This window comes from Priapulus caudatus, unplaced genomic scaffold, assembly GCF_000485595.1.
Source record: "Priapulus caudatus unplaced genomic scaffold, Priapulus_caudatus-5.0.1 Scaffold2154, whole genome shotgun sequence".
Taxonomy (NCBI): Eukaryota; Metazoa; Priapulida; class Priapulimorpha; order Priapulimorphida; family Priapulidae; genus Priapulus; species Priapulus caudatus.
In genome coordinates this window covers 30,681-39,799 of record NW_014579215.1, presented here as the reverse complement: position 1 = coordinate 39,799, position 9,119 = coordinate 30,681, and the positions used below count along the sequence as shown (strand labels likewise).

Sequence of the window (9,119 nt, the reverse complement as noted above, 5' to 3'; positions counted from 1 at the left end):
ATATGCACAGTCGCTCACTAGCACCAGAGCACTTATATCAACGAGCATAGTCACTTCGACTTTGGCCATTTTGGAATTGAACTACTAGCGCCGCCTATTGGTTGTGGTCGTAATTTGGATATGGCGTCTGTGTTTACTAGCAACGCTGCAAGAGCTTCTCGTTTGATTAGTAAAATAATCACGAGCCGCAACTGAAATTTGTTTCGCAGGGAGGCAATCTAATTAAAGAGAAAGTATAACTTTGTTATAGGTAGACTAACGACTATTAGTAGTAATTATGAAGCGAGCGTAGGTGGCTTTACAAGTTTGTTTACATACCGGGCGGTACGTATCAATCATCTATGATCTTGCAGTCATATAGCCTAGTATAGGCTCTAGTCTTATCGGGTTATTTACATTACTATCATAGTGGCGGGAAGTTGGACTTGCAGTTGTAGTATACGGCAGTTGCTTGTAGACATGTAGTGTATGCTAGCAGTAGCACGGTTTGCAATCACGTATATCATGCTTCCGAGTATAGTTTTCAACTAGCTCTAGTAGTAGTACTATAGCCTTAGTATAGCCCGCTATGTAAGCGGGCTATAGTACTAGAGCTAGTTTTCAACATACTTTATCTAACTATGGTACCACTGGCACTGTGCACTGATATTTTGTTTAAATTGTTTTACCCATACATTGCGCTCAGCGAATTCATTTATTGAGCTCCGCTGCGGTACTGTGTGGAAAATACCATCACTTCATCAGTAACCCTGTGTTACCCTTACTATGCACAGATGAAGGACACCAACGTATTACCCATGCCGACATATTACATGTGAAGCCATGTCTATGGTGAGAAGTCCGGCCATCATGGCACCGTACAAGAGAAAGCATAGCGGTGCCTACTGTTCGTCCTTTAATTGTAAGAATAGATGGTCGGGAACAAACAATGTTGCCTTTCATCGTTTTCCGAAGGATCCTGAAAGGTATGATAATAACTACGGTACACAGTTCCACAAAACCATTTGAGAGGTAGTTCATGTTCTATGCCTAGGCTATAGCATGTAGTAAAGTACAGTGCTAACACACAGTCACAGTGTAGCAATGTTATCAAGAGCTAATAATACTTTATAAGCTCTTGATGTTATGCATATCATCACTCTCCCCCTGTATACTCTGTGTCACAGTGTGGATCATGTTTTCAGTCATATATCCTTCAGTAGTCCATTGCTGTAGTTTGTTTTCCGTCTCTTCTCTTGTCCACGTTGATCTGCAAATTCTTCCAGACTGTGTTGTTGCAATAGTTTGATTCATGTAGTGCATCCTAGCACTGTTTGCAATCACATATATGCTTCCGAGGTGAGTATAGTTTTCAATATACTTTATCTAACTTTATCTACCACATACTGTGTGCTGATATTTTGTTACCTCCGCCAAACGGAGTTGGAGGAGGTTATGTTTTCGCTCTCGTGTGCAGACGTCCCAAGTCTCCCGGTCTCACCGGGAGACTCCCGGTATGACACGCTGCTCCCGGTGCCCCGGAATGAGGTCAGAAGCTCCCGGTCGTAACATTTTTCAGCCATATGAAAATTTACATCAGTAAATCAGTAAATTACTAAATTTGCCGTTGTTGTTGATGTACTTTGATTCCAATTTCCAGCGAACAATAAAAGGCGATAAAACGATGATTTTACGTGTATACTTTATAAAAAATGGTGGTGTGCCGCGACAAACACATATCGCAGCCCGCCACAACTTTTTTCCTATTTTTGCTCACTGCGAAAAAACGGCGATGGAAATGGCTCCCTTTCTTGGATTGCTGGGCCAATGCTGGCTCCCTTTCTTGGATTGCTGGCTCCCTTTCTTGGACTTTCCCAACTTGGGACCTCTGCGTGTGTTCGTGTGTTTGTGTGTTCTCGCGATCGATATTAGCGCGTAGGCCAGCGAGCCAGCCAGCGAGTGTGTACATGTGAGCGAGCAGCAGCAACGAGCGGCTGTGCGGAACTGTGTGGAAAATACACTGCGCTACCCTTACTACCACAGATAAAGGATCTTAGACAAATGTATAGTGTTGTCAATCGGTTGTAATTTCGTAATCGATTATCGGATGGACCCAAGTAACCGATGATCGGTTACAATCGGTTACTTGGGGTGTTGAATGCCTGCGTGTGCGTAACGTCGTGTGCATGTACGTGTGTGCATGTATGTGCTTGTTTAGCCCTGTTTAGTGTTTGTTTTGCACTGTTTACTACTGTGTGTATAATACATGTATGTTAATAAATCTCTGATTCTCATCACTTTTCCAAGTTTTCTTGTTCAAGTTTTACATTTATTTATTTTTATTTTTTTCTCTTTTTTTGATGAAATCGATTATGGATTTTGATAACCAAGCGCTTGGTTCGAGCCACTGTTCAACCGATGATCGAGTATAATCGATGATCGTGACATCACTAAGCGCTTGGTTCGAGCCACTGTTCAACCGATGATCGAGTATAATCGATGATCGTGACATCACTACAAATGTATACACATAATTTCACATTCATCAGTTATTGTGACTCTTTGAGTGAGTTATTGATCAACAATGACAGATACAGGGGGCAGGAGGCACAACGCACCCTATTATTATTTATTATTTTCATATAAAAAATTACACATATAATTATCAAGAGTATATAATGGGAGTTCTCTTAATTTCTATAATGTACGTCGATGGTTGCTCAATTAAAACTGACTTCTTCTCACTCATTTGTGTTCTTTTTTGTGGTGAGCTACAGTGTCATTGACACTTTCATTTTTAGCTCATCTGACATAGTCAGATGCAGCTTGTAGAATTGCATGAGCGTGCGTCCGTCCGTCTGTGCGTCCGTCTGTCCGTCCGTGCATCCGTCAACAGTTGTGCACAAATCTAAACGGCTCGACGTACGGATTCGAAAGTCGGGTCGTGGGGGGGTAATCCGAAAACGAGTTGGGATGTCGAAGCTGGGGGTCAAAGGTCAAAGGTCAAGAGGTGTAAAAGAAGGGGGAACATCCACTCCTTAACCAAAGGTATAGTGAGGAAATGCAGAATTGCGGCACAAATCTAAACGGCTCGACCTAGGCTCGTGATAGTCGGTGTATAGCATCATGGTAGGAAAAACCATCACTGTGCCAAAATTGGAGGTCGCAGGTCAAATGTCAATGGGGCACAGGGCAGATTTTATACATTTTCTGAGGACATGGTCTGACGGAGCGATTGAAAAACTGAAGGACCATGAAATGTGCTTTCCACTGACGTGTGAAGAGTAAGTGTCTGATAGTCTTTTGATCCTCAAGAGCAGGGTTAAACATGGATTTGTTGACTGTTAACAAAGGAGTGAACTGCTTTTGCTATTAGAGCCCCTTCCCCCACCCCTCCCCCTCCCCCTTCCCCCCCCCCTCCCCCCGCCCCTTCCCCCACCCCTCCCCCGCCCCTTCCCCCACCCCTCCCCCTGGCCCCTTCCCCCAACCCTCCCCCCACCCTCCATCTGCGATAGTGGGCGTGTCCTAACAATGATGTGTACGCAACTGCGTGTCTGCATATCTGCGCCTAACAAATGTGGTACTACGCACGACTGAAATTTTACGTTTATAATCGTAGCAACAGACCTCAGATGAGCCCAGACGCTCTGCGGCTCTTGTTATCAAAGCTAGACTCGGAATCAGACTCGGGTGGTGTGGACTCAGACTCTGACTCAGGTGGTGCAGACTCGGCCATGGCCTCTGAGGCTATGGACTGGGACTCGGTCTTGGCCTCAGAGGCTGTGGACTAAACACTGGTACTAAATTAATGCATGTTGCAGAAACAAAACGTGGCTGGTGAAGATCAAAAGGAAAGACTTGGATAAAACTTAGTCGAGTACAGAAGAAAGAACCTGTTTGTGTGCAGTGACCACTTTACCATTCAATCTTTCATAAATGCTGGAAAACAAGATTGACATGTAATGCTGTGCCAACATTTTTCAACTTTGGGCATCTTCCACTCCAAGTGAAATCCTATGAAAGGAAACCACCAAAACATAAAGCAGTGACTGAAACGCAATGCAGCAGCAGCAGCAGCATAGGCAAGGAGGATATCATAACAACAGCTCTTGCTCACACATACAACTTGTTGCCAGAACGAGATGCCACATCGATGGAGACGAGTCAAGATGATTTACAGAATTGTTTGGTGTCTGTAAGTGTATCTTTGAAATAAATGCATTTGTTATGGAATCATTTATGACACCAGTGATTATTGTCAGTAGCAGAATGTGTTTTCTAGTTTTCGGTATAGTTAATAATAATGAATTGATGACAAAATATTATTATTATCTATATGAGTGTTATTTTTGTTATCACCACCATTATTGTCATCATGTCTTTTGCAGGAACTAGTTCCCCTACAAGGATCTGCTGCTAGAAGGAAACCAGCAGCTCTATCCCCTATGTTAAACTCACCAGAGAGCATTGTTGATGCAGCAAGAGCTTTCGGTTTGGGTGAGATGGGCTGTAATTTTTTTCTTGGGCAACTAAAGAATTGCTACCGGTCAAACAAAGGTTTGTTAATTTAAATTATTCATAGTTATTTTTTTTAAATTCGTGTAAGCTTACAGATTCAGTGAAAACGTTACCTTTTCAAACACATACTGGTTACAATATAATATTAATATCCAGAAACGAAACAAAAATTGTAAACTATATGTTCTGTGTACAACTAGTTATTTTCAACATTGTAAGTTGTATAACATTTGAAAATCTAAAAAAGGCATGTGATACAGCAAGTATATTAGCAGAGTAGCAGAGTAATTAAATAAATAAATAATAATATATATTATATGTAGTCATTTTAAGTTTTGTGCATTAATCTAGGGCAACGATGGACGGATCATGACAAAGCCATTGCTCTTGGAGTGTACTTTAGGAGTACACAGTCATATCGCGTTCTTGAGGGTTTGTTTAGTATGCCATCAGCCAGTACCTTGCATCGCTTTGTTCGAGGTATACCATCATCAACAGGGCTCTCGGACAACATTTTCAACCTACTGGATGTGAAGAGCAAGGCTATGGATGATTGTGCAAGGCGCTGTGTTATTCTGTTTGACGAGATGAGTTTGCGACAAGAACTTTTTTATGACAGAGCACGCGACACAGTTGATGGTTTAGTTGAACTGCCAGACAAACAACCCGATCCGTATAATGTCGCTCTCGTGTTCATGGTAAGAGGCATTGCAGTGAACTGGAAGCAGACTCTGGGTTTCTTCTTCGCTAGAAATGCTGCTGGAGCTAATGATATTGAGAACCTGTTAAGAAGTGTTGTGGTGAAACTTCACGCAATAAATCTGCATCCTGTGGCTATCGTTTGTGACCAAGCATCGACAAACCGTTCACTCTACAAGCGTCTGGGGATTACGGTGCAAAAACCGTATTTTCAGGTAGATACATGTGCATTATTATCGTATTATTATTATCATGTAGACTATATATGATACTACTTTACATATATAATATGGTGCCCTACATGTATAATGTTTAATGTATAAAATCCTTTTGAAAAAGAATGTAATGTAAATCTTTCTAATAACCCATAAACACGTGTATACTTTTTAGTGTAATGGGGCCAAGATATATGGTTTGTATGATCCTCCGCATATACTGAAAAACATCAGAAACAACTTGAAGAAACATGATGTTATCTTTGGGGATGACAAGGTTCTCATAATAGCAAACATAGAGAAAAATTATGAATTTGTTGTTATTTCCGTTTTTTGTGTGACTAACTTGTTATTATTTTCATTTGTTGCCTTGTGCTGCCATATTAATAGTAACTGGCAAAGACTACTGAAACCAGTTATCTTGCTTGAAGTTGAGGTATAATATATAGAATTACTACATGGTGACTTAATTTTAGCATGAGCTTATATTAGAGAATTTTATATTCTAATTCAGTATTAATACAGTTATTGTTACAATGTTTCGTTTCCATTATTTTCATGTTTGTCATCAAGTTTGATATGCTATCTTCCGTTAAGGCATGTGTATATCATGACTGTCAGGTGCATACATATAACGAGCATACATATAGTAAAAAATGATATAGTGTTAAAGATCACTTAGACTACAAAGAGTGAGTAGATTTATAGAAAAGTTCTTAGAATTTACAAAAAGTATATCAAAAATGTTCGTAAAGAAAATTTCCATAAAAAGAAGTGTTTTTCGCAATGTGATAACATATGTATTTTTCTTCCTGTAAAAAAATGCTTTTTCTCATCTATGGAATTGGGCATATTTAGGTACCATGCCAAATGAGTAATAATATTTTGATTTTTTTACTAATAGATAGCCTCATGGGAAGATGTGAAGAGGTTCTATCATGCTGACAACAGCTTGCCGGTGAAGCTAGCACCGAAAATCACTGCAAAACATATATATCTGCCACCATTTTCACCGATGAGGGTAAGAAAATTCCATAAGTGCATAATTTCATGTCTCAACGAGAAATGAGAAATCATCAGTGTTTTTAAGGAGCCACAGAGACAACTAGTACGTATACCTGGGGAAGAAATGAAGTTTAAAAGTTTTATAACCATTAAATTTAGTTTATTTTTAAAATTTGTAATCCTGGATCTTATCGCACGCAGCATGCTCATACTGTTTACCGTTTATGCAGATGAATATCCTAGTATGTGTAAATACAATTTAGATTTTCTAATTGTTTTGCAGGTCAGTCTTGCAGCACAGGTCTGCTCTCACAGTGTATGCTGCGATGCACATTCTGGCATCCATTGGGAGACTCGGGAGCCAAGCACACATGACAGCGGATTTCCTAAAACTAGTCAATGATGTGTTTGACCTTCTCAATGTGAGGGCATATGGAAAGACTGCTGCACCATTCATGGAACACAGCGACAAGCAGCTGAACGCCCTACTGGATCTGAAAGCTCAGGCTGAGAAATGGCACATGATAGTGCAGGAAAGAAGTACAGACCACCTTCATTTGATGGTCTCATTCAAGACATCAATGTTGTCTTATCAATACATGAGGATTTGGTGGTGAAAGGGCCTTTGAAGTTTTTGCTTACTGGGCGCCTGAACCAAGATTGCATAGAAAACGTTTTTTCCCAGATAAGAGCTAAAGGAGGACACAGGTTTAACCCATCTGCACGAGAGTTCCGCTTTGCCTACAGAAACCTGGCGTCAAATTTTATATTGGCGAGCCTTCCATCTGCAAACTGTGTCTATGACAACGACATAATGCTCAGCAGTTTGAGGCATCTATCCAGTGAAGCATGTAGCATGCATGAAGACCACTCACAGGAACCAGCACCAAAACGCCCTAGGACAAAACCCGAGCAGTCGTCTGTTGCACAGAAAGACCTCGAGGTTATTGCAACTGCGGACTTTGAAACTCCTGCGGAAGTGACCAATGTTCTTGCGTACATACTATCTAGTGCACAAAATTCAAGAGAAGTTTGAATTTTCCTGTGAGGATTGTCTGAGGATTTTGCTGACAACAGAGGATGACGTAGTAGAGGATGGACAACTGTACGTGCATCTAAAGGCTTACAGTCACAAGAAAGGTGCATTTGGAGCATTGAATGCACCATCAAGAGATTTTATGCACATCCTGAAGCAGGTCGAGAACACTTTTCAGCAAAACATTGGAGATCTGCTTGCTAGCACTAGCCTGTTGAAAGAGCTTGAACAATATGTCTGCAACCGTGTCGCGCTGTCCACATTGGAAGTGTGTTCTATGCACACACACATTGTGAAAACACTTGTTATCATGTACCTCAGATGCCGCCTTCATTACTACTTTAAGTATGAAACAAGGCGACTTCTACAGGAGAAAAGCAAGCGTAATCGAAAGGCTCAGGCCGTTTTGCATGTGTGAAACATTAAATCAACTGGTGAATGTTTAGCTCATCTGACATAGTCAGATGCAGCTTGTAAAATCGCATGATTGTCCGTCCGTCCGAGCGTCCGTCCGTCAACAGTTGGGCACAAATCTAAACTGCTCGACGTACAGTCACGATATTCGGGACGTGGGGGTGGTGGTGGGTGGGGGGAGGGGGGGGGGGAAGGGGAGTAATCCGAAAACGAGTTGGGATGTCGAAGCTGGGGGTCAAAGGTCAAGAGGTGTAAAAGAAGGGGGAACATTCCCACCTTAACTTAAGGTATAGGGAGGAAATGCAGAATTGCGGCACAACTCTCAACGGCTCGACCTAGGCTCGTGATAGTCAGTGTATAGCATCATGGTAAGAAAAACCATCACTGTGCCGAAATTGGAGGTCACATGTCAAAGGTCAATGGGGCACAGGGGAGATTTTAGACATTTTCTGAGGACATGGTCTGATGGAGCAATTGAAAAACTTTTTTGTTTCAGCGGTGACCTAGCATTTTTATGGCTTTATTGAAAGGACCATGAAATGTGCTTTCCGCTGACGTGCGAAGAGTAAGTGTCGGATAACCTTTTGACCCTCAAGGGGATGGTTAAACATGGATTTGTTTACTGTTAGAAAGAATTTGACTGCCGGGTTTGCTAGTAGAATCTATACATGCCTGGACGTATGTATGTAGTAATATATTGTAAATAATTGATAAAATTGTGATTATTACTGTGCTTTCATTAAAGTTAGGTTGTGTTACAGTATGGACTGCAGCAGCCAACATTGTTTGAGTGTTCGCTGGTCGCTATTTGTTGATCTTCACTATGTAGTAATATATTGTAAATAATTGATAAAATTGTGATTATTACTGTGCTTTCATTAAAGCCGCACTATGCGCATCCAAATGCTAATTTCTCCAGTACTAGACTAGCAAATACTTCGTGTCATGCATAATCACACTACCTTATGGCAAAATAAACTCTAGTTCCTCCCATTTCAGTGCACATTTGCTTAAAACCCACAAGAAAGAGGTGCGAAATCTGGTAATCTGGTGCCAATGCTAAATTGTTTGCTAAACAATTTCGCCAAGAAACGGTTAGGTGACGTCACATGTTTTTATATTTGCTACACCCGTACCTCTGTACCGCAGCACCGCTGTGCAGTTGCTTGGCAGGGCAACACGAAAGTGTCAACAACATCAGAGAATTTGAACAACATTGGAGGTATTTTCAAATGCCTTTTATAAGACAACGC

The 9,119-nt window shown here is 41.1% G+C and overlaps 1 long non-coding RNA gene across 1 annotated transcript in view; it reads left to right on the top strand.

Moving 5' to 3' along the window:
* The first annotated feature begins 143 nt into the window (after positions 1 to 143).
* Positions 144 to 9,119, top strand: part of LOC106818307 — a 12,361-nt gene continuing 3,385 nt past the window's right edge. The window contains exons 1-2 of the long non-coding RNA XR_001395188.1: positions 144 to 324; positions 774 to 965. This is a non-coding gene — a long non-coding RNA (uncharacterized LOC106818307). The remainder of the gene's footprint in view (positions 325 to 773; positions 966 to 9,119) is intronic.